The sequence below is a fragment of the Spea bombifrons genome, chromosome 3, assembly GCF_027358695.1.
Source record: "Spea bombifrons isolate aSpeBom1 chromosome 3, aSpeBom1.2.pri, whole genome shotgun sequence".
In the NCBI taxonomy this organism is placed as follows: domain Eukaryota; kingdom Metazoa; phylum Chordata; class Amphibia; order Anura; family Pelobatidae; genus Spea; species Spea bombifrons.
The window spans coordinates 2,779,389-2,806,454 of NC_071089.1; the positions used below are offsets into that span (position 1 = coordinate 2,779,389).

At 44.6% G+C, this 27,066-nt stretch overlaps 16 non-coding genes across 16 annotated transcripts; all 16 read right to left on the minus strand.

The window, feature by feature from the left end:
* Window positions 1-10: 10 nt before the first annotated feature.
* On the minus strand, window positions 11-125 carry LOC128488019 (U5 spliceosomal RNA). Its single transcript, XR_008353461.1, has one exon. It is a non-coding gene; the product is annotated as a U5 spliceosomal RNA (small nuclear RNA).
* Window positions 126-1,744: 1,619 nt separating this feature from the next.
* On the minus strand, window positions 1,745-1,859 carry LOC128488238 (U5 spliceosomal RNA). The gene has a single exon (XR_008353668.1). It is a non-coding gene; the product is annotated as a U5 spliceosomal RNA (small nuclear RNA).
* A 1,622-nt stretch (window positions 1,860-3,481) lies between these two features.
* On the minus strand, window positions 3,482-3,596 carry LOC128488229 (U5 spliceosomal RNA). Its single transcript, XR_008353660.1, has one exon. It is a non-coding gene; the product is annotated as a U5 spliceosomal RNA (small nuclear RNA).
* A 1,622-nt stretch (window positions 3,597-5,218) lies between these two features.
* Window positions 5,219-5,333, minus strand: LOC128488130 (U5 spliceosomal RNA). Its single transcript, XR_008353567.1, has one exon. It is a non-coding gene; the product is annotated as a U5 spliceosomal RNA (small nuclear RNA).
* A 1,622-nt stretch (window positions 5,334-6,955) lies between these two features.
* Window positions 6,956-7,070, minus strand: LOC128487872 (U5 spliceosomal RNA). The gene has a single exon (XR_008353319.1). It is a non-coding gene; the product is annotated as a U5 spliceosomal RNA (small nuclear RNA).
* A 1,623-nt stretch (window positions 7,071-8,693) lies between these two features.
* Window positions 8,694-8,808, minus strand: LOC128488230 (U5 spliceosomal RNA). Its single transcript, XR_008353661.1, has one exon. It is a non-coding gene; the product is annotated as a U5 spliceosomal RNA (small nuclear RNA).
* Window positions 8,809-10,430: 1,622 nt separating this feature from the next.
* LOC128488021 (U5 spliceosomal RNA) lies at window positions 10,431-10,545 on the minus strand. Its single transcript, XR_008353463.1, has one exon. It is a non-coding gene; the product is annotated as a U5 spliceosomal RNA (small nuclear RNA).
* A 1,622-nt stretch (window positions 10,546-12,167) lies between these two features.
* Window positions 12,168-12,282, minus strand: LOC128487873 (U5 spliceosomal RNA). Its single transcript, XR_008353320.1, has one exon. It is a non-coding gene; the product is annotated as a U5 spliceosomal RNA (small nuclear RNA).
* Window positions 12,283-13,905: 1,623 nt separating this feature from the next.
* Window positions 13,906-14,020, minus strand: LOC128488118 (U5 spliceosomal RNA). Its single transcript, XR_008353555.1, has one exon. It is a non-coding gene; the product is annotated as a U5 spliceosomal RNA (small nuclear RNA).
* Window positions 14,021-15,642: 1,622 nt separating this feature from the next.
* LOC128488252 (U5 spliceosomal RNA) lies at window positions 15,643-15,758 on the minus strand. Its single transcript, XR_008353682.1, has one exon. It is a non-coding gene; the product is annotated as a U5 spliceosomal RNA (small nuclear RNA).
* Window positions 15,759-17,381: 1,623 nt separating this feature from the next.
* On the minus strand, window positions 17,382-17,496 carry LOC128488022 (U5 spliceosomal RNA). Its single transcript, XR_008353464.1, has one exon. It is a non-coding gene; the product is annotated as a U5 spliceosomal RNA (small nuclear RNA).
* A 1,625-nt stretch (window positions 17,497-19,121) lies between these two features.
* On the minus strand, window positions 19,122-19,236 carry LOC128488119 (U5 spliceosomal RNA). Its single transcript, XR_008353556.1, has one exon. It is a non-coding gene; the product is annotated as a U5 spliceosomal RNA (small nuclear RNA).
* Window positions 19,237-20,846: 1,610 nt separating this feature from the next.
* On the minus strand, window positions 20,847-20,961 carry LOC128488023 (U5 spliceosomal RNA). The gene has a single exon (XR_008353465.1). It is a non-coding gene; the product is annotated as a U5 spliceosomal RNA (small nuclear RNA).
* A 1,623-nt stretch (window positions 20,962-22,584) lies between these two features.
* On the minus strand, window positions 22,585-22,699 carry LOC128488131 (U5 spliceosomal RNA). The gene has a single exon (XR_008353568.1). It is a non-coding gene; the product is annotated as a U5 spliceosomal RNA (small nuclear RNA).
* A 1,624-nt stretch (window positions 22,700-24,323) lies between these two features.
* LOC128488141 (U5 spliceosomal RNA) lies at window positions 24,324-24,438 on the minus strand. The gene has a single exon (XR_008353578.1). It is a non-coding gene; the product is annotated as a U5 spliceosomal RNA (small nuclear RNA).
* Window positions 24,439-26,048: 1,610 nt separating this feature from the next.
* Window positions 26,049-26,163, minus strand: LOC128487874 (U5 spliceosomal RNA). The gene has a single exon (XR_008353321.1). It is a non-coding gene; the product is annotated as a U5 spliceosomal RNA (small nuclear RNA).
* Window positions 26,164-27,066: the final 903 nt, after the last annotated feature.

Consider the following 27,066-nt stretch of genomic DNA (forward strand, 5'->3'; position numbering starts at 1 on the left):
ACAGCAAAGAAGCCCAGCAAACGCCAGGCATCAAAAAATTGATTAAGACTCATGGTCGTTCCTCCCCACGGAAATCTTTAGTAAAAGGCGAAAGATTTATTCGGTCTGAAGAGAAACCAGAGTATACCCAAGCATGCCGCAGGGCAACGGCCCGGCCACAGGCAGTGCTCCTCGAGGTTAAGGTGTGTTTAATTAATCCCACCCAGCTCTTGCCTGATCATTGGAACCTTTAACACATGCAAAACACAATTGCAAAGGGATTGGAACTATTTAATATTGGGCTGTTTTAAAGTCTTATTAAACTAACAATAAGGCGGGGCGTTTCTCGGTGCATCATGGGTATTCAAATGAGGCGGCAGCTCAAACAAACCTTCCAGCAGTCTTAGTGACTGGGGCGCGAGGTTGCTTCTTTGAAACAATGTTGTTTGCGTTAAGAAAAGAAAAGCTGAAGATTGTAACTCCCCCACCGCTTACCTACGGGGGTCCGCAACTTCCCCTTCTGCTGCAGCCACCAGAAGTTCCTGGCACACATTCTTTGGGCTGCGTTACAAGGTTAGGGGTAAGGCTTCGGGATGGAATCTGATTACTACTCTTTTTTCCAATCGTGGCGTGCTGAACCCATCGGCTTCACAAATACCAAGTTGCCTGATGCTGTTTCCTTTGAAAGCAAATATATCTTTTCCACAAATCCAATCTTTCTTATTAAACCACCTTTCCAAAGTTAGCGGTTAGAAACGTTTAAGCATGGAAAGGTTTGGTGATAGAGCTTGGGTTAGGGGCGGGTTAAGCTCATGGCTTTGAAGAGGCCCAGTTACAGTTAGCGTCGGAGTACTGTTAATGGTTTACGGTTGACAGTTTAGGGTTAGGTAAGGCTTAGAATCCTTCCCCATTGTGGCGTGTTTAGCCCATCCTTTTCACAAACACCAAAAAAGCCTGATTTCCTTCAATTTCTTTTTGTCTTAAGCAGCATCGCCAGTGCCAACATTTTGCACCTAAGATTATAAAAAGTACCTAACAAAATTGTTTTTGTATTAAAACTGCGGCGGGAAGAAAACGCACAAAATCTCGGACAGTTCACCATACGGCCTTGCGACGAACGAGCAAAAGGCTCACTAAGGGCAGCGCACGGACGACCGGACTCCCCAGCACCGCCACAAAGAAGGAGCGCAGCACGGCATCGGAGCGGCAAAAGTCAATCCAAACACGGCAGACTAGACACTTTGCCAAAAATGAAGTCTGCAACCTGATCTTTCCACACGCATAGAGCTTCCCAACTCGTGTCGGAAAGCTTTTAAACAAATAGCAAAAAAGCTATGATCACTGAACGTACAGAGGGCGCATTAGTCCTTTCCATGCTGAAAACCGGCCCCTTAAGCGTGTGGTGAGTACTTTTTCCAGATGTTTCACTATTGATATTTGAGGAAATGAATAATACGACTGCACATGTGAGGAACAGAGATCTCAATGTTAAACATTTAAGGACAGTTTTTTTTTTTGGTTTGTTTATTATCATAAAGAACAATTGGGAATATGCTTGAAAGCATATGTACAGGCTTATTTGCATACAGTCTGGAGGGCGTGGTCTACCTCTGCCTCGTTAAAGCATTTCTACAACCCCAAACAGTACATAGCATGACACAGGCAGGATATTTTGCGCTTCTGGATGCGACGCAGCCCTTAGCCAGGACGAAGCTTGCGACTAAAGCAAGCAATCTTTTTGATCTATCGTTAACAACAGCAAAGAAGCCCAGCAAACACCAGGCATCAAAAAATTGATTAAGACTCATGGTCGTTCCTCCCCAGGGAAATCTTTAGTAAAAGGCGAAAGACTTATTCGGTCTGAAGAGAAACCAGAGTATACCCAAGCATGCCGCAGGGCAACGGCCCGGCCACAGGCAGTGCTCCTCGAGGTTAAGGTGTGTTTAATTAATCCCACCCAGCTCTTGCCTGATCATTGGAACCTTTAACACATGCAAAACACAATTGCAAAGGGATTGGAACTATTTAATATTGGGCTGTTTTAAAGTCTTATTAAACTAACAATAAGGCGGGGCGTTTCTCGGTGCATCATGGGTATTCAAATGAGGCGGCAGCTCAAACAAACCTTCCAGCAGTCTTAGTGACTGGGGCGCGAGGTTGCTTCTTTGAAACAATGTTGTTTGCGTTAAGAAAAGAAAAGCTGAAGATTGTAACTCCCCCACCGCTTACCTACGGGGTCCGCAACTTCCCCTTCTGCTGCAGCCACCAGAAGTTCCTGGCACACATTCTTTGGGCTGCGTTACAAGGTTAGGGGTAAGGCTTCGGGATGGAATCTGATTACTACTCTTTTTTCCAATCGTGGCGTGCTGAACCCATCGGCTTCACAAATACCAAGTTGCCTGATGCTGTTTCCTTTGAAAGCAAATATATCTTTTCCACAAATCCAATCTTTCTTATTAAACCACCTTTCCAAAGTTAGCGGTTAGAAACGTTTAAGCATGGAAAGGTTTGGTGATAGAGCTTGGGTTAGGGGCGGGTTAAGCTCATGGCTTTGAAGAGGCCCAGTTACAGTTAGCGTCGGAGTACTGTTAATGGTTTACGGTTGACAGTTTAGGGTTAGGTAAGGCTTAGAATCCTTCCCCATTGTGGCGTGTTTAGCCCATCCTTTTCACAAACACCAAAAAAGCCTGATTTCCTTCAATTTCTTTTTGTCTTAAGCAGCATCGCCAGTGCCAACATTTTGCACCTAAGATTATAAAAAGTACCTAACAAAATTGTTTTTGTATTAAAACTGCGGCGGGAAGAAAACGCACAAAATCTCGGACAGTTCACCATACGGCCTTGCGACGAACGAGCAAAAGGCTCACTAACGGCAGCGCACGGACGACCGGACTCCCCAGCACCGCCACAAAGAAGGAGCGCAGCACGGCACCGGAGCGGCAAAAGTCAATCCAAACACGGCAGACTAGACACTTTGCCAAAACTGAAGTCTGCAACCTGATCTTTCCACACACATAGAGCTTCCCAATTCGTGTCGGAAAGCTTTTAAACAAATAGCAAAAAAGCTATGATCACTGAACGTACAGAGGGCGCATTAGTCCTTTCCATGCTGAAAACCGGCCCCTTAAGCGTGTGGTGAGTACTTTTTCCAGATGTTTCACTATTGATATTTGAGGAAATGAATAATACGACTGCACATGTAAGGAACAGAGATCTCAATGTTAAACATTTAAGGACAGTTGTTTTTTTTTTTTGGTTTGTTTATTATCATAAAGAACAATTGGGAATATGCTTGAAAGCATATGTACAGGCTTATTTGCATACAGTCTGGAGGGCGTGGTCTAACTCTGCCTCGTTAAAGCATTTCTACAACCCCAAACAGTACATAGCATGACACAGGCAGGATATTTTGCGCTTCTGGATGCGACGCAGCCCTTAGCCAGGACGAAGCTTGCGACTAAAGCAAGCAATCTTTTTGATCTATCGTTAACAACTGCAAAGAAGCCCAGCAAACGCCAGGCATCAAAAAATTGATTAAGACTCATGGTCATTCCTCCCCACGGAAATATTTAGTAAAAGGCGAAAGATTTATTCGGTCTGAAGAGAAACCAGAGTATACCCAAGCATGCCGCAGGGCAACGGCCCGGCCACAGGCAGTGCTCCTCGAGGTTAAGGTGTGTTTAATTAATCCCACCCAGCTCTTGCCTGATCATTGGAACCTTTAACACATGCAAAACACAATTGCAAAGGGATTGGAACTATTTAATATTGGGCTGTTTTAAAGTCTTATTAAACTAACAATAAGGCGGGGCGTTTCTCGGTGCATCATGGGTATTCAAATGAGGCGGCAGCTCAAACAAACCTTCCAGCAGTCTTAGTGACTGGGGCGCGAGGTTGCTTCTTTGAAACAATGTTGTTTGCGTTAAGAAAAGAAAAGCTGAAGATTGTAACTCCCCCACCGCTTACCTACGGGGGTCCGCAACTTCCCCTTCTGCTGCAGCCACCAGAAGTTCCTGGCACACATTCTTTGGGCTGCGTTACAAGGTTAGGGGTAAGGCTTCGGGATGGAATCTGATTACTACTCTTTTTTCCAATCGTGGCGTGCTGAACCCATCGGCTTCACAAATACCAAGTTGCCTGATGCTGTTTCCTTTGAAAGCAAATATATCTTTTCCACAAATCCAATCTTTCTTATTAAACCACCTTTCCAAAGTTAGCGGTTAGAAACGTTTAAGCATGGAAAGGTTTGGTGATAGAGCTTGGGTTAGGGGCGGGTTAAGCTCATGGCTTTGAAGAGGCCCAGTTACAGTTAGCGTCGGAGTACTGTTAATGGTTTACGGTTGACAGTTTAGGGTTAGGTAAGGCTTAGAATCCTTCCCCATTGTGGCGTGTTTAGCCCATCCTTTTCACAAACACCAAAAAAGCCTGATTTCCTTCAATTTCTTTTTGTCTTAAGCAGCATCGCCAGTGCCAACATTTTGCACCTAAGATTATAAAAAGTACCTAACAAAATTGTTTTTGTATTAAAACTGCGGCGGGAAGAAAACGCACAAAATCTCGGACAGTTCACCATACGGCCTTGCGACGAACGAGCAAAAGGCTCACTGACGGCAGCGCACGGACGACCGGACTCCCCAGCACCGCCACAAAGAAGGAGCGCAGCACGGCATCGGAGCGGCAAAAGTCAATCCAAACACGGCAGACTAGACACTTTGCCAAAAATGAAGTCTGCAACCTGATCTTTCCACACGCATAGAGCTTCCCAACTCGTGTCGGAAAGCTTTTAAACAAATAGCAAAAAAGCTATGATCACTGAACGTACAGAGGGCGCATTAGTCCTTTCCATGCTGAAAACCGGCCCCTTAAGCGTGTGGTGAGTACTTCTTCCAGATGTTTCACTATTGATATTTGAGGAAATGAATAATACAACTGCACATGTGAGGAACAGAGATCTCAATGTTAAACATTTAAGGACAGTTGTTTTTTTTTTTGGTTTGTTTATTATCATAAAGAACAATTGGGAATATGCTTGAAAGCATATGTACAGGCTTATTTGCATACAGCCTGGAGGGCGTGGTCTAACTCTGCCTTGTTAAAGCATTTCTACAACCCCAAACAGTACATAGCATGACACAGGCAGGATATTTTGCGCTTCTGGATGCGACGCAGCTCTTAGCCAGGACGAAGCTTGCGACTAAAGCAAGCAATCTTTTTGATCTATCGTTAACAACAGCAAAGAAGCCCAGCAAACGCCAGGCATCAAAAAATTGATTAAGACTCATGGTCGTTCCTCCCCACGGAAATCTTTAGTAAAAGGCGAAAGATTTATTCAGTCTGAAGAGAAACCAGAGTATACCCAAGCATGCCGCAGGGCAACGGCCCGGCCACAGGCAGTGCTCCTCGAGGTTAAGGTGTGTTTAATTAATCCCACCCAGCTCTTGCCTGATCAATGGAACCTTTAACACATGCAAAACACAATTGCAAAGGGATTGGAACTATTTAATATTGGGCTGTTTTAAAGTCTTATTAAACTAACAATAAGGCGGGGCGTTTCTCGGTGCATCATGGGTATTCAAATGAGGCGGCAGCTCAAACAAACCTTCCAGCAGTCTTAGTGACTGGGGCGCGAGGTTGCTTCTTTGAAACAATGTTGTTTGCGTTAAGAAAAGAAAAGCTGAAGATTGTAACTCCCCCACCGCTTACCTACGGGGGTCCGCAACTTCCCCTTCTGCTGCAGCCACCAGAAGTTCCTGGCACACATTCTTTGGGCTGCGTTACAAGGTTAGGGGTAAGGCTTCGGGATGGAATCTGATTACTACTCTTTTTTCCAATCGTGGCGTGCTGAACCCATCGGCTTCACAAATACCAAGTTGCCTGATGCTGTTTCCTTTGAAAGCAAATATATCTTTTCCACAAATCCAATCTTTCTAATTAAACCACCTTTCCAAAGTTAGCGGTTAGAAACGTTTAAGCATGGAAAGGTTTGGTGATAGAGCTTGGGTTAGGGGCGGGTTAAGCTCATGGCTTTGAAGAGGCCCAGTTACAGTTAGCGTCGGAGTACTGTTAATGGTTTACGGTTGACAGTTTAGGGTTAGGTAAGGCTTAGAATCCTTCCCCATTGTGGCGTGTTTAGCCCATCCTTTTCACAAACACCAAAAAAGCCTGATTTCCTTCAATTTCTTTTTGTCTTAAGCAGCATCGCCAGTGCCAACATTTTGCACCTAAGATTATAAAAAGTACCTAACAAAATTGTTTTTGTATTAAAACTGCGGCGGGAAGAAAACGCACAAAATCTCGGACAGTTCACCATACGGCCTTGCGACGAACGAGCAAAAGGCTCACTAACGGCAGCGCACGGACGACCGGACTCCCCAGCACCGCCACAAAGAAGGAGCGCAGCACGGCATCGGAGCGGCAAAAGTCAATCCAAACACGGCAGACTAGACACTTTGCCAAAAATGAAGTCTGCAACCTGATCTTTCCACACGCATAGAGCTTCCCAACTCGTGTCGGAAAGCTTTTAAACAAATAGCAAAAAAGCTATGATCACTGAACGTACAGAGGGCGCATTAGTCCTTTCCATGCTGAAAACCGGCCCCTTAAGCGTGTGGTGAGTACTTTTTCCAGATGTTTCACTATTGATATTTGAGGAAATGAATAATACAACTGCACATGTGAGGAACAGAGATCTCAATGTTAAACATTTAAGGACAGTTGTTTTTTTTTTTGGTTTGTTTATTATCATAAAGAACAATTGGGAATATGCTTGAAAGCATATGTACAGGCTTATTTGCATACAGCCTGGAGGGCGTGGTCTAACTCTGCCTCGTTAAAGCATTTCTACAACCCCAAACAGTACATAGCATGACACAGGCAGGATATTTTGCGCTTCTGGATGCGACGCAGCCCTTAGCCAGGACGAAGCTTGCGACTAAAGCAGGCAATCTTTTTGATCTATCGTTAACAACAGCAAAGAAGCCCAGCAAACGCCAGGCATCAAAAAATTGATTAAGACTCATGGTTGTTCCTCCCCACGGAAATCTTTAGTAAAAGGCGAAAGATTTATTCGGTCTGAAGAGAAACCAGAGTATACCCAAGCATGCCGCAGGGCAACGGCCCGGCCACAGGCAGTGCTCCTCGAGGTTAAGGTGTGTTTAATTAATCCCACCCAGCTCTTGCCTGATCATTGGAACCTTTAACACATGCAAAACACAATTGCAAAGGGATTGGAACTATTTAATATTGGGCTGTTTTAAAGTCTTATTAAACTAACAATAAGGCGGGGCGTTTCTCGGTGCATCATGGGTATTCAAATGAGGCGGCAGCTCAAACAAACCTTCCAGCAGTCTTAGTGACTGGGGCGCGAGGTTGCTTCTTTGAAACAATGTTGTTTGCGTTAAGAAAAGAAAAGCTGAAGATTGTAACTCCCCCACCGCTTACCTACGGGGGTCCGCAACTTCCCCTTCTGCTGCAGCCACCAGAAGTTCCTGGCACACATTCTTTGGGCTGCGTTACAAGGTTAGGGGTAAGGCTTCGGGATGGAATCTGATTACTACTCTTTTTTCCAATCGTGGCGTGCTGAACCCATCGGCTTCACAAATACCAAGTTGCCTGATGCTGTTTCCTTTGAAAGCAAATATATCTTTTCCACAAATCCAATCTTTCTTATTAAACCACCTTTCCAAAGTTAGCGGTTAGAAACGTTTAAGCATGGAAAGGTTTGGTGATAGAGCTTGGGTTAGGGGCGGGTTAAGCTCATGGCTTTGAAGAGGCCCAGTTACAGTTAGCGTCGGAGTACTGTTAATGGTTTACGGTTGACAGTTTAGGGTTAGGTAAGGCTTAGAATCCTTCCCCATTGTGGCGTGTTTAGCCCATCCTTTTCACAAACACCAAAAAAGCCTGATTTCCTTCAATTTCTTTTTGTCTTAAGCAGCATCGCCAGTGCCAACATTTTGCACCTAAGATTATAAAAAGTACCTAACAAAATTGTTTTTGTATTAAAACTGCGGCGGGAAGAAAACGCACAAAATCTCGGACAGTTCACCATACGGCCTTGCGACGAACGAGCAAAAGGCTCACTAACGGCAGCGCACGGACGACCGGACTCCCCAGCACCGCCACAAAGAAGGAGCGCAGCACGGCACCGGAGCGGCAAAAGTCAATCCAAACACGGCAGACTAGACACTTTGCCAAAACTGAAGTCTGCAACCTGATCTTTCCACACACATAGAGCTTCCCAATTCGTGTCGGAAAGCTTTTAAACAAATAGCAAAAAAGCTATGATCACTGAACGTACAGAGGGCGCATTAGTCCTTTCCATGCTGAAAACCGGCCCCTTAAGCGTGTGGTGAGTACTTTTTCCAGATGTTTCACTATTGATATTTGAGGAAATGAATAATACGACTGCACATGTAAGGAACAGAGATCTCAATGTTAAACATTTAAGGACAGTTGTTTTTTTTTTTTGGTTTGTTTATTATCATAAAGAACAATTGGGAATATGCTTGAAAGCATATGTACAGGCTTATTTGCATACAGTCTGGAGGGCGTGGTCTAACTCTGCCTCGTTAAAGCATTTCTACAACCCCAAACAGTACATAGCATGACACAGGCAGGATATTTTGCGCTTCTGGATGCGACGCAGCCCTTAGCCAGGACGAAGCTTGCGACTAAAGCAAGCAATCTTTTTGATCTATCGTTAACAACTGCAAAGAAGCCCAGCAAACGCCAGGCATCAAAAAATTGATTAAGACTCATGGTCATTCCTCCCCACGGAAATATTTAGTAAAAGGCGAAAGATTTATTCGGTCTGAAGAGAAACCAGAGTATACCCAAGCATGCCGCAGGGCAACGGCCCGGCCACAGGCAGTGCTCCTCGAGGTTAAGGTGTGTTTAATTAATCCCACCCAGCTCTTGCCTGATCATTGGAACCTTTAACACATGCAAAACACAATTGCAAAGGGATTGGAACTATTTAATATTGGGCTGTTTTAAAGTCTTATTAAACTAACAATAAGGCGGGGCGTTTCTCGGTGCATCATGGGTATTCAAATGAGGCGGCAGCTCAAACAAACCTTCCAGCAGTCTTAGTGACTGGGGCGCGAGGTTGCTTCTTTGAAACAATGTTGTTTGCGTTAAGAAAAGAAAAGCTGAAGATTGTAACTCCCCCACCGCTTACCTACGGGGGTCCGCAACTTCCCCTTCTGCTGCAGCCACCAGAAGTTCCTGGCACACATTCTTTGGGCTGCGTTACAAGGTTAGGGGTAAGGCTTCGGGATGGAATCTGATTACTACTCTTTTTTCCAATCGTGGCGTGCTGAACCCATCGGCTTCACAAATACCAAGTTGCCTGATGCTGTTTCCTTTGAAAGCAAATATATCTTTTCCACAAATCCAATCTTTCTTATTAAACCACCTTTCCAAAGTTAGCGGTTAGAAACGTTTAAGCATGGAAAGGTTTGGTGATAGAGCTTGGGTTAGGGGCGGGTTAAGCTCATGGCTTTGAAGAGGCCCAGTTACAGTTAGCGTCGGAGTACTGTTAATGGTTTACGGTTGACAGTTTAGGGTTAGGTAAGGCTTAGAATCCTTCCCCATTGTGGCGTGTTTAGCCCATCCTTTTCACAAACACCAAAAAAGCCTGATTTCCTTCAATTTCTTTTTGTCTTAAGCAGCATCGCCAGTGCCAACATTTTGCACCTAAGATTATAAAAAGTACCTAACAAAATTGTTTTTGTATTAAAACTGCGGCGGGAAGAAAACGCACAAAATCTCGGACAGTTCACCATACGGCCTTGCGACGAACGAGCAAAAGGCTCACTGACGGCAGCGCACGGACGACCGGACTCCCCAGCACCGCCACAAAGAAGGAGCGCAGCACGGCATCGGAGCGGCAAAAGTCAATCCAAACACGGCAGACTAGACACTTTGCCAAAAATGAAGTCTGCAACCTGATCTTTCCACACGCATAGAGCTTCCCAACTCGTGTCGGAAAGCTTTTAAACAAATAGCAAAAAAGCTATGATCACTGAACGTACAGAGGGCGCATTAGTCCTTTCCATGCTGAAAACCGGCCCCTTAAGCGTGTGGTGAGTACTTCTTCCAGATGTTTCACTATTGATATTTGAGGAAATGAATAATACAACTGCACATGTGAGGAACAGAGATCTCAATGTTAAACATTTAAGGACAGTTGTTTTTTTTTTTGGTTTGTTTATTATCATAAAGAACAATTGGGAATATGCTTGAAAGCATATGTACAGGCTTATTTGCATACAGCCTGGAGGGCGTGGTCTAACTCTGCCTTGTTAAAGCATTTCTACAACCCCAAACAGTACATAGCATGACACAGGCAGGATATTTTGCGCTTCTGGATGCGACGCAGCTCTTAGCCAGGACGAAGCTTGCGACTAAAGCAAGCAATCTTTTTGATCTATCGTTAACAACAGCAAAGAAGCCCAGCAAACGCCAGGCATCAAAAAATTGATTAAGACTCATGGTCGTTCCTCCCCACGGAAATCTTTAGTAAAAGGCGAAAGATTTATTCGGTCTGAAGAGAAACCAGAGTATACCCAAGCATGCCGCAGGGCAACGGCCCGGCCACAGGCAGTGCTCCTCGAGGTTAAGGTGTGTTTAATTAATCCCACCCAGCTCTTGCCTGATCAATGGAACCTTTAACACATGCAAAACACAATTGCAAAGGGATTGGAACTATTTAATATTGGGCTGTTTTAAAGTCTTATTAAACTAACAATAAGGCGGGGCGTTTCTCGGTGCATCATGGGTATTCAAATGAGGCGGCAGCTCAAACAAACCTTCCAGCAGTCTTAGTGACTGGGGCGCGAGGTTGCTTCTTTGAAACAATGTTGTTTGCGTTAAGAAAAGAAAAGCTGAAGATTGTAACTCCCCCACCGCTTACCTACGGGGGTCCGCAACTTCCCCTTCTGCTGCAGCCACCAGAAGTTCCTGGCACACATTCTTTGGGCTGCGTTACAAGGTTAGGGGTAAGGCTTCGGGATGGAATCTGATTACTACTCTTTTTTCCAATCGTGGCGTGCTGAACCCATCGGCTTCACAAATACCAAGTTGCCTGATGCTGTTTCCTTTGAAAGCAAATATATCTTTTCCACAAATCCAATCTTTCTAATTAAACCACCTTTCCAAAGTTAGCGGTTAGAAACGTTTAAGCATGGAAAGGTTTGGTGATAGAGCTTGGGTTAGGGGCGGGTTAAGCTCATGGCTTTGAAGAGGCCCAGTTACAGTTAGCGTCGGAGTACTGTTAATGGTTTACGGTTGACAGTTTAGGGTTAGGTAAGGCTTAGAATCCTTCCCCATTGTGGCGTGTTTAGCCCATCCTTTTCACAAACACCAAAAAAGCCTGATTTCCTTCAATTTCTTTTTGTCTTAAGCAGCATCGCCAGTGCCAACATTTTGCACCTAAGATTATAAAAAGTACCTAACAAAATTGTTTTTGTATTAAAACTGCGGCGGGAAGAAAACGCACAAAATCTCGGACAGTTCACCATACGGCCTTGCGACGAACGAGCAAAAGGCTCACTAACGGCAGCGCACGGACGACCGGACTCCCCAGCACCGCCACAAAGAAGGAGCGCAGCACGGCATCGGAGCGGCAAAAGTCAATCCAAACACGGCAGACTAGACACTTTGCCAAAAATGAAGTCTGCAACCTGATCTTTCCACACGCATAGAGCTTCCCAACTCGTGTCGGAAAGCTTTTAAACAAATAGCAAAAAAGCTATGATCACTGAACGTACAGAGGGCGCATTAGTCCTTTCCATGCTGAAAACCGGCCCCTTAAGCGTGTGGTGAGTACTTTTTCCAGATGTTTCACTATTGATATTTGAGGAAATGAATAATACAACTGCACATGTGAGGAACAGAGATCTCAATGTTAAACATTTAAGGACAGTTGTTTTTTTTTTTGGTTTGTTTATTATCATAAAGAACAATTGGGAATATGCTTGAAAGCATATGTACAGGCTTATTTGCATACAGCCTGGAGGGCGTGGTCTAACTCTGCCTCGTTAAAGCATTTCTACAACCCCAAACAGTACATAGCATGACACAGGCAGGATATTTTGCGCTTCTGGATGCGACGCAGCCCTTAGCCAGGACGAAGCTTGCGACTAAAGCAGGCAATCTTTTTGATCTATCGTTAACAACAGCAAAGAAGCCCAGCAAACGCCAGGCATCAAAAAATTGATTAAGACTCATGGTTGTTCCTCCCCACGGAAATCTTTAGTAAAAGGCGAAAGATTTATTCGGTCTGAAGAGAAACCAGAGTATACCCAAGCATGCCGCAGGGCAACGGCCCGGCCACAGGCAGTGCTCCTCGAGGTTAAGGTGTGTTTAATTAATCCCACCCAGCTCTTGCCTGATCATTGGAACCTTTAACACATGCAAAACACAATTGCAAAGGGATTGGAACTATTTAATATTGGGCTGTTTTAAAGTCTTATTAAACTAACAATAAGGCGGGGCGTTTCTCGGTGCATCATGGGTATTCAAATGAGGCGGCAGCTCAAACAAACCTTCCAGCAGTCTTAGTGACTGGGGCGCGAGGTTGCTTCTTTGAAACAATGTTGTTTGCGTTAAGAAAAGAAAAGCTGAAGATTGTAACTCCCCCACCGCTTACCTACGGGGGTCCGCAACTTCCCCTTCTGCTGCAGCCACCAGAAGTTCCTGGCACACATTCTTTGGGCTGCGTTACAAGGTTAGGGGTAAGGCTTCGGGATGGAATCTGATTACTACTCTTTTTTCCAATCGTGGCGTGCTGAACCCATCGGCTTCACAAATACCAAGTTGCCTGATGCTGTTTCCTTTGAAAGCAAATATATCTTTTCCACAAATCCAATCTTTCTAATTAAACCACCTTTCCAAAGTTAGCGGTTAGAAACGTTTAAGCATGGAAAGGTTTGGTGATAGAGCTTGGGTTAGGGGCGGGTTAAGCTCATGGCTTTGAAGAGGCCCAGTTACAGTTAGCGTCGGAGTACTGTTAATGGTTTACGGTTGACAGTTTAGGGTTAGGTAAGGCTTAGAATCCTTCCCCATTGTGGCGTGTTTAGCCCATCCTTTTCACAAACACCAAAAAAGCCTGATTTCCTTCAATTTCTTTTTGTCTTAAGCAGCATCGCCAGTGCCAACATTTTGCACCTAAGATTATAAAAAGTACCTAACAAAATTGTTTTTGTATTAAAACTGCGGCGGGAAGAAAACGCACAAAATCTCGGACAGTTCACCATACGGCCTTGCGACGAACGAGCAAAAGGCTCACTAACGGCAGCGCACGGACGACCGTACTCCCCAGCACCGCCACAAAGAAGGAGCGCAGCACCGCATCGGAGCGGCAAAAGTCAATCCAAACACGGCAGACTAGACACTTTGCCAAAAATGAAGTCTGCAACCTGATCTTTCCACACGCATAGAGCTTCCCAACTCGTGTCGAAAAGCTTTTAAACAAATAGCAAAAAAGCTATGATCACTGAACGTACAGAGGGCGCATTAGTCCTTTCCATGCTGAAAACCGGCCCCTTAAGCGTGTGGTGAGTACTTTTTCCAGATGTTTCACTATTGATATTTGAGGAAATGAATAATACAACTGCACATGTGAGGAACAGAGATCTCAATGTTAAACATTTAAGGACAGTTGTTTTTTTTTTTTGGTTTGTTTATTATCATAAAGAACAATTGGGAATATGCTTGAAAGCATATGTACAGGCTTATTTGCATACAGCCTGGAGGGCGTGGTCTAACTCTGCCTTGTTAAAGCATTTCTACAACCCCAAACAGTACATAGCATGACACAGGCAGGATATTTTGCGCTTCTGGATGCGACGCAGCCCTTAGCCAGGACGAAGCTTGCGACTAAAGCAAGCAATCTTTTTGATCTATCGTTAACAACAGCAAAGAAGCCCAGCAAACGCCAGGCATCAAAAAATTGATTAAGACTCATGGTCGTTCCTCCCCACGGAAATCTTTAGTAAAAGGCGAAAGATTTATTCGGTCTGAAAAGAAACCAGAGTATACCCAAGCATGCCGCAGGGCAACGGCCCGGCCACAGGCAGTGCTCCTCGAGGTTAAGGTGTGTTTAATTAATCTCACCCAGCTCTTGCCTGATCATTGGAACCTTTAACACATGCAAAACACAATTGCAAAGGGATTGGAACTATTTAATATTGGGCTGTTTTAAAGTCTTATTAAACTAACAATAAGGCAGGGCGTTTCTCGGTGCATCATGGGTATTCAAATGAGGCGGCAGCTCAAACAAACCTTCCAGCAGTCTTAGTGACTGGGGCGCGAGGTTGCTTCTTTGAAACAATGTCGTTTGCGTTAAGAAAAGAAAAGCTGAAGATTGTAACTCCCCCACCGCTTACCTACGGGGGTCCGCAACTTCCCCTTCTGCTGCAGCCACCAGAAGTTCCTGGCACACATTCTTTGGGCTGCGTTACAAGGTTAGGGGTAAGGCTTCGGGATGGAATCTGATTACTACTCTTTTTTCCAATCGTGGCGTGCTGAACCCATCGGCTTCACAAATACCAAGTTGCCTGATGCTGTTTCCTTTGAAAGCAAATATATCTTTTCCACAAATCCAATCTTTCTAATTAAACCACCTTTCCAAAGTTAGCGGTTAGAAACGTTTAAGCATGGAAAGGTTTGGTGATAGAGCTTGGGTTAGGGGCGGGTTAAGCTCATGGCTTTGAAGAGGCCCAGTTACAGTTAGCGTCGGAGTACTGTTAATGGTTTACGGTTGACAGTTTAGGGTTAGGTAAGGCTTAGAATCCTTCCCCATTGTGGCGTGTTTAGCCCATCCTTTTCACAAACACCAAAAAAGCCTGATTTCCTTCAATTTCTTTTTGTCTTAAGCAGCATCGCCAGTGCCAACATTTTGCACCTAAGATTATAAAAAGTACCTAACAAAATTGTTTTTGTATTAAAACTGCGGCGGGAAGAAAACGCACAAAATCTCGGACAGTTCACCATACGGCCTTGCGACGAACGAGCAAAAGGCTCACTAACGGCAGCGCACGGACGACCGGACTCCCCAGCACCGCCACAAAGAAGGAGCGCAGCACGGCATCGGAGCGGCAAAAGTCAATCCAAACACGGCAGACTAGACACTTTGCCAGAAATGAAGTCTGCAACCTGATCTTTCCACACGCATAGAGCTTCCCAACTCGTGTCGGAAAGCTTTTAAACAAATAGCAAAAAAGCTATGATCACTGAACGTACAGAGGGCGCATTAGTCCTTTCCATGCTGAAAACCGGCCCCTTAAGCGTGTGGTGAGTACTTTTTCCAGATGTTTCACTATTGATATTTGAGGAAATGAATAATACAACTGCACATGTGAGGAACAGAGATCTCAATGTTAAACATTTAAGGACAGTTGTTTTTTTTTTTGGTTTGTTTATTATCATAAAGAACAATTGGGAATATGCTTGAAAGCATATGTACAGGCTTATTTGCATACAGTCTGGAGGGCGTGGTCTAACTCTGCCTTGTTAAAGCATTTCTACAACCCCAAACAGTACATAGCATGACACAGGCAGGATATTTTGCGCTTCTGGATGCGACGCAGCTCTTAGCCAGGACGAAGCTTGCAACTAAAGCAAGCAATCTTTTTGATCTATCGTTAACAACAGCAAAGAAGCCCAGCAAACGCCAGGCATCAAAAAATTGATTAAGACTCATGGTCGTTCCTCCCCCACGGAAATCTTTAGTAAAAGGCGAAAGATTTATTCTGTCTAAAGAGAAACCAGAGTATACCCAAGCATGCCGCAGGGCAACGGCCCGGCCACAGGCAGTGCTCCTCGAGGTTAAGGTGTGTTTAATTAATCCCACCCAGCTCTTGCCTGATCATTGGAACCTTTAACACATGCAAAACACAATTGCAAAGGGATTGGAACTATTTAATATTGGGCTGTTTTAAAGTCTTATTAAACTAACAATAAGGCGGGGCGTTTCTCGGTGCATCATGGGTATTCAAATGAGGCGGCAGCTCAAACAAACCTTCCAGCAGTCTTAGTGACTGGGGCGCGAGGTTGCTTCTTTGAAACAATGTTGTTTGCGTTAAGAAAAGAAAAGCTGAAGATTGTAACTCCCCCACCGCTTACCTACGGGGGTCCGCAACTTCCCCTTCTGCTGCAGCCACCAGAAGTTCCTGGCACACATTCTTTGGGCTGCGTTACAAGGTTAGGGGTAAGGCTTCGGGATGGAATCTGATTACTACTCTTTTTTCCAATCGTGGCGTGCTGAACCCATCGGCTTCACAAATACCAAGTTGCCTGATGCTGTTTCCTTTGAAAGCAAATATATCTTTTCCACAAATCCAATCTTTCTAATTAAACCACCTTTCCAAAGTTAGCGGTTAGAAACGTTTAAGCATGGAAAGGTTTGGTGATAGAGCTTGGGTTAGGGGCGGGTTAAGCTCATGGCTTTGAAGAGGCCCAGTTACAGTTAGCGTCGGAGTACTGTTAATGGTTTACGGTTGACAGTTTAGGGTTAGGTAAGGCTTAGAATCCTTCCCCATTGTGGCGTGTTTAGCCCATCCTTTTCACAAACACCAAAAAAGCCTGATTTCCTTCAATTTCTTTTTGTCTTAAGCAGCATCGCCAGTGCCAACATTTTGCACCTAAGATTATAAAAAGTACCTAACAAAATTGTTTTTGTATTAAAACTGCGGCGGGAAGAAAACGCACAAAATCTCGGACAGTTCACCATACGGCCTTGCGACGAACGAGCAAAAGGCTCACTAACGGCAGCGCACGGACGACCGGACTCCCCAGCACCGCCACAAAGAAGGAGCGCAGCACGGCATCGGAGCGGCAAAAGTCGATCCAAACACGGCAGACTAGACACTTTGCCAAAAACGAAGTCTGCAACCTGATCTTTCCACACGCATAGAGCTTCCCAACTCGTGTCGGAAAGCTTTTAAACAAATAGCAAAAAAGCTATGATCACTGAACGTACGGAGGGCGCATTAGTCCTTTCCATGCTGAAAACCGGCCCCTTAAGCGTGTGGTGAGTACTTTTTCCAGATGTTTCACTATTGATATTGGAGGAAATGAATAATACAACTGCACATGTGAGGAACAGAGATCTCAATGTTAAACATTTAAGGACAGTTGTTTTTTTTTTTTGGTTTGTTTATTATCATAAAGAACAATTGGGAATATGCTTGAAAGCATATGTACAGGCTTATTTGCATACAGCCTGGAGGGCGTGGTCTAACTCTGCCTCGTTAAAGCATTTCTACAACCCCAAACAGTACATAGCATGACACAGGCAGGATATTTTGCGCTTCTGGATGCGACGCAGCCCTTAGCCAGGACGAAGCTTGCGACTAAAGCAAGCAATCTTTTTGATCTATCGTTAACAACAGCAAAGAAGCCCAGCAAACGCCAGGCATCAAAAAATTGATTAAGACTCATGGTCGTTCCTCCCCACGGAAATCTTTAGTAAAAGGCGAAAGATTTATTCGGTCTGAAGAGAAACCAGAGTATACCCAAGCATGCCGCAGGGCAACGGCCCGGCCACAGGCAGTGCTCCTCGAGGTTAAGGTGTGTTTAATTAATCCCACCCAGCTCTTGCCTGATCATTGGAACCTTTAACACATGCAAAACACAATTGCAAAGGGATTGGAACTATTTAATATTGGGCTGTTTTAAAGTCTTATTAAACTAACAATAAGGCGGGGCGTTTCTCGGTGCATCATGGGTATTCAAATGAGGCGGCAGCTCAAACAAACCTTCCAGCAGTCTTAGTGACTGGGGCGCGAGGTTGCTTCTTTGAAACAATGTTGTTTGCGTTAAGAAAAGAAAAGCTGAAGATTGTAACTCCCCCACCGCTTACCTATGGGGGTCCGCAACTTCCCCTTCTGCTGCAGCCACCAGAAGTTCCTGGCACACATTCTTTGGGCTGCGTTACAAGGTTAGGGGTAAGGCTTCGGGATGGAATCTGATTACTACTCTTTTTTCCAATCGTGGCGTGCTGAACCCATCGGCTTCACAAATACCAAGTTGCCTGATGCTGTTTCCTTTGAAAGCAAATATATCTTTTCCACAAATCCAATCTTTCTAATTAAACCACCTTTCCAAAGTTAGCGGTTAGAAACGTTTAAGCATGGAAAGGTTTGGTGATAGAGCTTGGGTTAGGGGCGGGTTAAGCTCATGGCTTTGAAGAGGCCCAGTTACAGTTAGCGTCGGAGTACTGTTAATGGTTTACGGTTGACAGTTTAGGGTTAGGTAAGGCTTAGAATCCTTCCCCATTGTGGCGTGTTTAGCCCATCCTTTTCACAAACACCAAAAAAGCCTGATTTCCTTCAATTTCTTTTTGTCTTAAGCAGCATCGCCAGTGCCAACATTTTGCACCTAAGATTATAAAAAGTACCTAACAAAATTGTTTTTGTATTAAAACTGCGGCGGGAAGAAAACGCACAAAATCTCGGACAGTTCACCATACGGCCTTGCGACGAACGAGCAAAAGGCTCACTAACGGCAGCGCACGGACGACCGGACTCCCCAGCACCCCGCCACAAAGAAGGAGCGCAGCACGGCATCGGAGCGGCAAAAGTCAATCCAAACACGGCAGACTAGACATTTTGCCAAAAATGAAGTCTGCAACCTGATCTTTCCACACGCATAGAACTTCCCAACTCGTGTCGGAAAGCTTTTAAACAAATAGCAAAAAAGCTATGATCACTGAACGTACAGAGGGCGCATTAGTCCTTTCCATGCTGAAAACCGGCCCCTTAAGCGTGTGGTGAGTACTTTTTCCAGATGTTTCACTATTGATATTTGAGGAAATGAATAATACAACTGCACATGTGAGGAACAGAGATCTCAATGTTAAACATTTAAGGACAGTTGTTTTTTTTTTTGGGTTTGTTTATTATCATAAAGAACAATTGGGAATATGCTTGAAAGCATATGTACAGGCTTATTTGCATACAGTCTGGAGGGCGTGGTCTACCTCTGCCTCGTTAAAGTATTTCTACAACCCCAAACAGTACATAGCATGACACAGGCAGGATATTTTGCGCTTCTGGATGCGACGCAGCCCTTAGCCAGGACGAAGCTTGCGACTAAAGAAAGCAATCTTTTTGATCTATCGTTAACAACAGCAAAGAAGTCCAGCAAACGCCAGGCATCAAAAAATTGATTAAGACTCATGGTCGTTCCTCCCCACGGAAATCTTTAGTAAAAGGCGAAAGATTTATTCGGTCTGAAGAGAAACCAGAGTATACCCAAGCATGCCGCAGGGCAACGGCCCGGCCACAGGCAGTGCTCCTCGAGGTTAAGGTGTGTTTAATTAATCCCACCCAGCTCTTGCCTGATCATTGGAACCTTTAACACATGCAAAACACAATTGCAAAGGGATTGGAACTATTTAATATTGGGCTGTTTTAAAGTCTTATTAAACTAACAATAAGGCGGGGCGTTTCTCGGTGCATCATGGGTATTCAAATGAGGCAGCAGCTCAAACAAACCTTCCAGCAGTCTTAGTGACTGGGGCGCGAGGTTGCTTCTTTGAAACAATGTTGTTTGCGTTAAGAAAAGAAAAGCTGAAGATTGTAACTCCCCCACCGCTTACCTACGGGGGTCCGCAACTTCCCCTTCTGCTGCAGCCACCAGAAGTTCCTGGCACACATTCTTTGGGCTGTGTTACAAGGTTAGGGGTAAGGCTTCGGGATGGAATCTGATTACTACTCTTTTTTCCAATCGTGGCGTGCTGAACCCATCGGCTTCACAAATACCAAGTTGCCTTTGAAAGCAAATATATCTTTTCCACAAATCCAATCTTTCTAATTAAACCACCTTTCCAAAGTTAGCGGTTAGAAACGTTTAAGCATGGAAAGGTTTGGTGATAGAGCTTGGGTTAGGGGCGGGTTAAGCTCATGGCTTTGAAGAGGCCCAGTTACAGTTAGCGTCGGAGTACTGTTAATGGTTTACGGTTGACAGTTTAGGGTTAGGTAAGGCTTAGAATCCTTCCCCATTGTGGCGTGTTTAGCCCATCCTTTTCACAAACACCAAAAAAGCCTGATTTCCTTCAATTTCTTTTTGTCTTAAGCAGCATCGCCAGTGCCAACATTTTGCACCTAAGATTATAAAAAGTACCTAACAAAATTGTTTTTGTATTAAAACTGCGGCGGGAAGAAAACGCACAAAATCTCGGACAGTTCACCATACGGCCTTGCGACGAACGAGCAAAAGGCTCACTAACGGCAGCGCACGGACGACCGGACTCCCCAGCACCGCCACAAAGAAGGAGCGCAGCACGGCATCGGAGCGGCAAAAGTCAATCCAAACACGGCAGACTAGACATTTTGCCAAAAACGAAGTCTGCAACCTGATCTTTCCACACGCATAGAGCTTCCCAACTCGTGTCGGAAAGCTTTTAAACAAATAGCAAAAAAGCTATGATCACTGAACGTACAGCGGGCGCATTAGTCCTTTCCATGCTGAAAACCGGCCCCTTAAGCGTGTGGTGAGTACTTTTTCCAGATGTTTCACTATTGATATTCGAGGAAATGAATAATACAACTGCACATGTGAGGAACAGAGATCTCAATGTTAAACATTTAAGGACAGTTGTTTTTTTTTTTTGGTGTGTTTATTATCATAAAGAACAATTGGGAATATGCTTGAAAGCATATGTACAGGCTTATTTGCATACAGTCTGGAGGGCGTGGTCTACCTCTGCCTCGTTAAAGCATTTCTACAACCCCAAACAGTACATAGCATGACACAGGCAGGATATTTTGCGCTTCTGGATGCGACGCAGCCCTTAGCCAGGACGAAGCTTGCGACTAAAGCAAGCAATCTTTTTGATCTATCGTTAACAACAGCAAAGAAGCCCAGCAAACGCCAGGCATCAAAAAATTGATTAAGACTCATGGTCGTTCCTCCCCACGGAAATCTTTAGTAAAAGGCGAAAGATTTATTCGGTCTGAAGAGAAACCAGAGTATACCCAAGCATGCCGCAGGGCAACGGCCCGGCCACAGGCAGTGCTCCTCGAGGTTAAGGTGTGTTTAATTAATCCCACCCAGCTCTTGCCTGATCATTGGAACCTTTAACACATGCAAAACACAATTGCAAAGGGATTGGAACTATTTAATATTGGGCTGTTTTAAAGTCTTATTAAACTAACAATAAGGCGGGGCGTTTCTCGGTGCATCATGGGTATTCAAATGAGGCGGCAGCTCAAACAAACCTTCCAGCAGTCTTAGTGACTGGGGCGCGAGGTTGCTTCTTTGAAACAATGTTGTTTGCGTTAAGAAAAGAAAAGCTGAAGATTGTAACTCCCCCACCGCTTACCTACGGGTGTCCGCAACTTCCCCTTCTGCTGCAGCCACCAGAAGTTCCTGGCGCACATTCTTTGGGCTGTGTTACAAGGTTAGGGGTAAGGCTTCGGGATGGAATCTGATTACTACTCTTTTTTCCAATCGTGGCGTGCTGAACCCATCGGCTTCACAAATACCAAGTTGCCTGATGCTGTTTCCTTTGAAAGCAAATATATCTTTTCCACAAATCCAATCTTTCTAATTAAACCACCTTTCCAAAGTTAGCGGTTAGAAACGTTTAAGCATGGAAAGGTTTGGTGATAGAGCTTGGGTTAGGGGCGGGTTAAGCTCATGGCTTTGAAGAGGCCCAGTTACAGTTAGCGTCGGAGTACTGTTAATGGTTTACGGTTGACAGTTTAGGGTTAGGTAAGGCTTAGAATCCTTCCCCATTGTGGCGTGTTTAGCCCATCCTTTTCACAAACACCAAAAAAGCCTGATTTCCTTCAATTTCTTTTTGTCTTAAGCAGCATCGCCAGTGCCAACATTTTGCACCTAAGATTATAAAAAGTACCTAACAAAATTGTTTTTGTATTAAAACTGCGGCGGGAAGAAAACGCACAAAATCTCGGACAGTTCACCATACGGCCTTGCGACGAACGAGCAAAAGGCTCACTAACGGCAGCGCACGGACGACCGGACTCCCCAGCACCGCCACAAAGAAGGAGCGCAGCGCGGCATCGGAGCGGCAAAAGTCAATCCAAACACGGCAGACTAGACACTTTGCCAAAAATGAAGTCTGCAACCTGATCTTTCCACACGCATAGAGCTTCCCAACTCGTGTCGGAAAGCTTTTAAACAAATAGCAAAAAAGCTATGATCACTGAACGTACAGAGGGCGCATTAGTCCTTTCCATGCTGAAAACCGGCCCCTTAAGCGTGTGGTGAGTACTTTTTCCAGATGTTTCACTATTGATATTTGAGGAAATTAATAATACAACTGCACATGTGAGGAACAGAGATCTCAATGTTAAACATTTAAGGACAGTTGTTTTTTTTTTTGGGTTTGTTTATTATCATAAAGAACAATTGGGAATATGCTTGAAAGCGTATGTACAGGCTTATTTGCATACAGTCTGGAGGGCGTGGTCTACCTCTGCCTCGTTAAAGCATTTCTACAACCCCAAACAGTACATAGCATGACACAGGCAGGATATTTTGCGCTTCTGGATGCGACGCAGCCCTTAGCCAGGACGAAGCTTGCGACTAAAGCAAGCAATCTTTTTGATCTATCGTTAACAACAGCAAAGAAGCCCAGCAAACGCCAGGCATCAAAAAATTGATTAAGACTCATGGTCGTTCCTCCCCACGGAAATCTTTAGTAAAAGGCGAAAGATTTATTCAGTCTGAAGAGAAACCAGAGTATACCCAAGCATGCCGCAGGGCAACGGCCCGGCCACAGGCAGTGCTCCTCGAGGTTAAGGTGTGTTTAATGAATCCCACCCAGCTCTTGCCTGATCATTGGAACCTTTAACACATGCAAAACACAATTGCAAAGGGATTGGAACTATTTAATATTGGGCTGTTTTAAAGTCTTATTAAACTAACAATAAGGCGGGGCGTTTCTCGGTGCATCATGGGTATTCAAATGAGGCGGCAGCTCAAACAAACCTTCCAGCAGTCTTAGTGACTGGGGCGCGAGGTTGCTTCTTTGAAACAATGTTGTTTGCGTTAAGAAAAGAAAAGCTGAAGATTGTAACTCCCCCACCGCTTACCTACGGGGGTCCGCAACTTCCCCTTCTGCTGCAGCCATCAGAAGTTCCTGGCACACATTCTTTGGGCTGCGTTACAAGGTTAGGGGTAAGGCTTCGGGATGGAATCTGATTACTACTCTTTTTTCCAATCGTGGCGTGCTGAACCCATCGGCTTCACAAATACCAAGTTGCCTGATGCTGTTTCCTTTGAAAGCAAATATATCTTTTCCACAAATCCAATCTTTCTAATTAAACCACCTTTCCAAAGTTAGTGGTTAGAAACGTTTAAGCATGGAAAGGTTTGGTGATAGAGCTTGGGTTAGGGGCGGGTTAAGCTCATGGCTTTGAAGAGGCCCAGTTACAGTTAGCGTCGGAGTACTGTTAATGGTTTACGGTTGACAGTTTAGGGTTAGGTAAGGCTTAGAATCCTTCCCCATTGTGGCGTGTTTAGCCCATCCTTTTCACAAACACCAAAAAAGCCTGATTTCCTTCAATTTCTTTTTGTCTTAAGCAGCATCGCCAGTGCCAACATTTTGCACCTAAGATTATAAAAAGTACCTAACAAAATTGTTTTTGTATTAAAACTGCGGCGGGAAGAAAACGCACAAAATCTCGGACAGTTCACCATACGGCCTTGCGACGAACGAGCAAAAGGCTCACTAACGGCAGCGCACGGACGACCGGACTCCCCAGCACCGCCACAAAGAAGGAGCGCAGCACGGCATCGGAGCGGCAAAAGTCAATCCAAACACGGCAGACTAGACACTTTGCCAAAAATGAAGTCTGCAACCTGATCTTTCCACACGCATAGAGCTTCCCAACTCGTGTCGGAAAGCTTTTAAACAAATAGCAAAAAAGCTATGATCACTGAACGTACAGAGGGCGCATTAGTCCTTTCCATGCTGAAAACCGGCCCCTTAAGCGTGTGGTGAGTACTTTTTCCAGATGTTTCACAATTGATATTTGAGGAAATGAATAATACGACTGCACATGTGAGGAACAGATATCTCAATGTTAAACATTTAAGGACAGTTGTTTTTTTTTTTTTGGTTTGTTTATTATCATAAAGAACAATTGGGAATATGCTTGAAAGCATATGTACAGGCTTATTTGCATACAGTCTGGAGGGCGTGGTCTACCTCTGCCTCGTTAAAGCATTTCTACAACCCCAAACAGTACATAGCATGACACAGGCAGGATATTTTGCGCTTCTGAATGCGACGCAGCCCTTAGCCAGGACGAAGCTTGCGACTAAAGCAAGCAATCTTTTTGATCTATCGTTAACAACAGCAAAGAAGCCCAGCAAACGCCAGGCATCAAAAAATTGATTAAGACTCATGGTCATTCCTCCCCACGGAAATCTTTAGTAAAAGGCGAAAGATTTATTCGGTCTGAAGAGAAACCAGAGTATACCCAAGCATGCCGCAGGGCAACGGCCCGGCCACAGGCAGTGCTCCTCGAGGTTAAGGTGTGTTTAATTAATCCCACCCAGCTCTTGCCTGATCATTGGAACCTTTAACACATGCAAAACACAATTGCAAAGGGATTGGAACTATTTAATATTGGGCTGTTTTAAAGTCTTATTAAACTAACAATAAGGCGGGGCGTTTCTCGGTGCATCATGGGTATTCAAATGAGGCGGCAGCTCAAACAAACCTTCCAGCAGTCTTAGTGACTGGGGCGCGAGGTTGCTTCTTTGAAACAATGTCGTTTGCGTTAAGAAAAGAAAAGCTGAAGATTGTAACTCCCCCACCGCTTACCTACGGGGGTCCGCAACTTCCCCTTCTGCTGCAGCCACCAGAAGTTCCTGGCACACATTCTTTGGGCTGTGTTACAAGGTTAGGGGTAAGGCTTCGGGATGGAATCTGATTACTACTCTTTTTTCCAATCGTGGCGTGCTGAACCCATCGGCTTCACAAATACCAAGTTGCCTTTGAAAGCAAATATATCTTTTCCACAAATCCAATCTTTCTAATTAAACCACCTTTCCAAAGTTAGCGGTTAGAAACGTTTAAGCATGGAAAGGTTTGGTGATAGAGCTTGGGTTAGGGGCGGGTTAAGCTCATGGCTTTGAAGAGGCCCAGTTACAGTTAGCGTCGGAGTACTGTTAATGGTTTACGGTTGACAGTTTAGGGTTAGGTAAGGCTTAGAATCCTTCCCCATTGTGGCGTGTTTAGCCCATCCTTTTCACAAACACCAAAAAAGCCTGATTTCCTTCAATTTCTTTTTGTCTTAAGCAGCATCGCCAGTGCCAACATTTTGCACCTAAGATTATAAAAAGTACCTAACAAAATTGTTTTTGTATTAAAACTGCGGCGGGAAGAAAACGCACAAAATCTCGGACAGTTCACCATACGGCCTTGCGACGAACGAGCAAAAGGCTCACTAACGGCAGCGCACGGACGACCGGACTCCCCAGCACCGCCACAAAGAAGGAGCGCAACGCAGCATCGGAGCGGCAAAACTCAATCCAAACACGGCAGACTAGACACTTTGCCAAAAATGAAGTCTGCAACCTGATCTTTCCACACGCATAGAGCTTCCCAACTCGTGTCGGAAAGCTTTTAAACAAATAGCAAAAAAGCTATGATCACTGAACGTACAGAGGGCGCATTAGTCCTTTCCATGCTGAAAACCGGCCCCTTAAGCGTGTGGTGAGTACTTTTTCCAGCTGTTTCACTATTGATATTTGAGGAAATGAATAATACAACTGCACATGTGAGGAACAGAGATCTCAATGTTAAACATTTAAGGACAGTTGTTTTTTTTTTTGGGTTTGTTTATTATCATAAAGAACAATTGGGAATATGCTTGAAAGCATATGTACAGGCTTATTTGCATACAGTCTGGAGGGCGTGGTCTAACTCTGCCTCGTTAAAGCATTTCTACAACCCCAAACAGTACATAGCATGACACAGGCAGGATATTTTGCGCTTCTGGATGCGACGCAGCCCTTAGCCAGGACGAAGCTTGCGACTAAAGAAAGCAATCTTTTTGATCTATCGTTAACAACAGCAAAGAAGCCCAGCAAACGCCAGGCATCAAAAAATTGATTAAGACTCATGGTTGTTCCTCCCCACGGAAATCTTTAGTAAAAGGCGAAAGATTTATTCGGTCTGAAGAGAAACCAGAGTATACCCAAGCATGCCGCAGGGCAACGGCCCGGCCACAGGCAGTGCTCCTCGAGGTTAAGGTGTGTTTAATTAATCCCACCCAGCTCTTGCCTGATCATTGGAACCTTTAACACATGCAAAACACAATTGCAAAGGGATTGGAACTATTTAATATTGGGCTGTTTTAAAGTCTTATTAAACTAACAATAAGGCGGGGCGTTTCTCGGTGCATCATGGGTATTCAAATGAGGCGGCAGCTCAAACAAACCTTCCAGCAGTCTTAGTGACTGGGGCGCGAGGTTGCTTCTTTGAAACAATGTTGTTTGCGTTAAGAAAAGAAAAGCTGAAGATTGTAACTCCCCCACCGCTTACCTACGGGGGTCCGCAACTTCCCCTTCTGCTGCAGCCACCAGAAGTTCCTGGCACACATTCTTTGGGCTGTGTTACAAGGTTAGGGGTCAGGCTTCGGGATGGAATCTGATTACTACTCTTTTTTCCAATCGTGGCATGCTGAACCCATCGGCTTCACAAATACCAAGTTGCCTGATGCTGTTTCCTTTGAAAGCAAATATATCTTTTCCACAAATCCAATCTTTCTAATTAAACCACCTTTCCAAAGTTAGCGGTTAGAAACGTTTAAGCATGGAAAGGTTTGGTGATAGAGCTTGGGTTAGGGGCGGGTTAAGCTCATGGCTTTGAAGAGGCCCAGTTACAGTTAGCGTCGGAGTACTGTTAATGGTTTACGGTTGACAGTTTAGGGTTAGGTAAGGCTTAGAATCCTTCCCCATTGTGGCGTGTTTAGCCCATCCTTTTCACAAACACCAAAAAAGCCTGATTTCCTTCAATTTCTTTTTGTCTTAAGCAGCATCGCCAGTGCCAACATTTTGCACCTAAGATTATAAAAAGTACCTAACAAAATTGTTTTT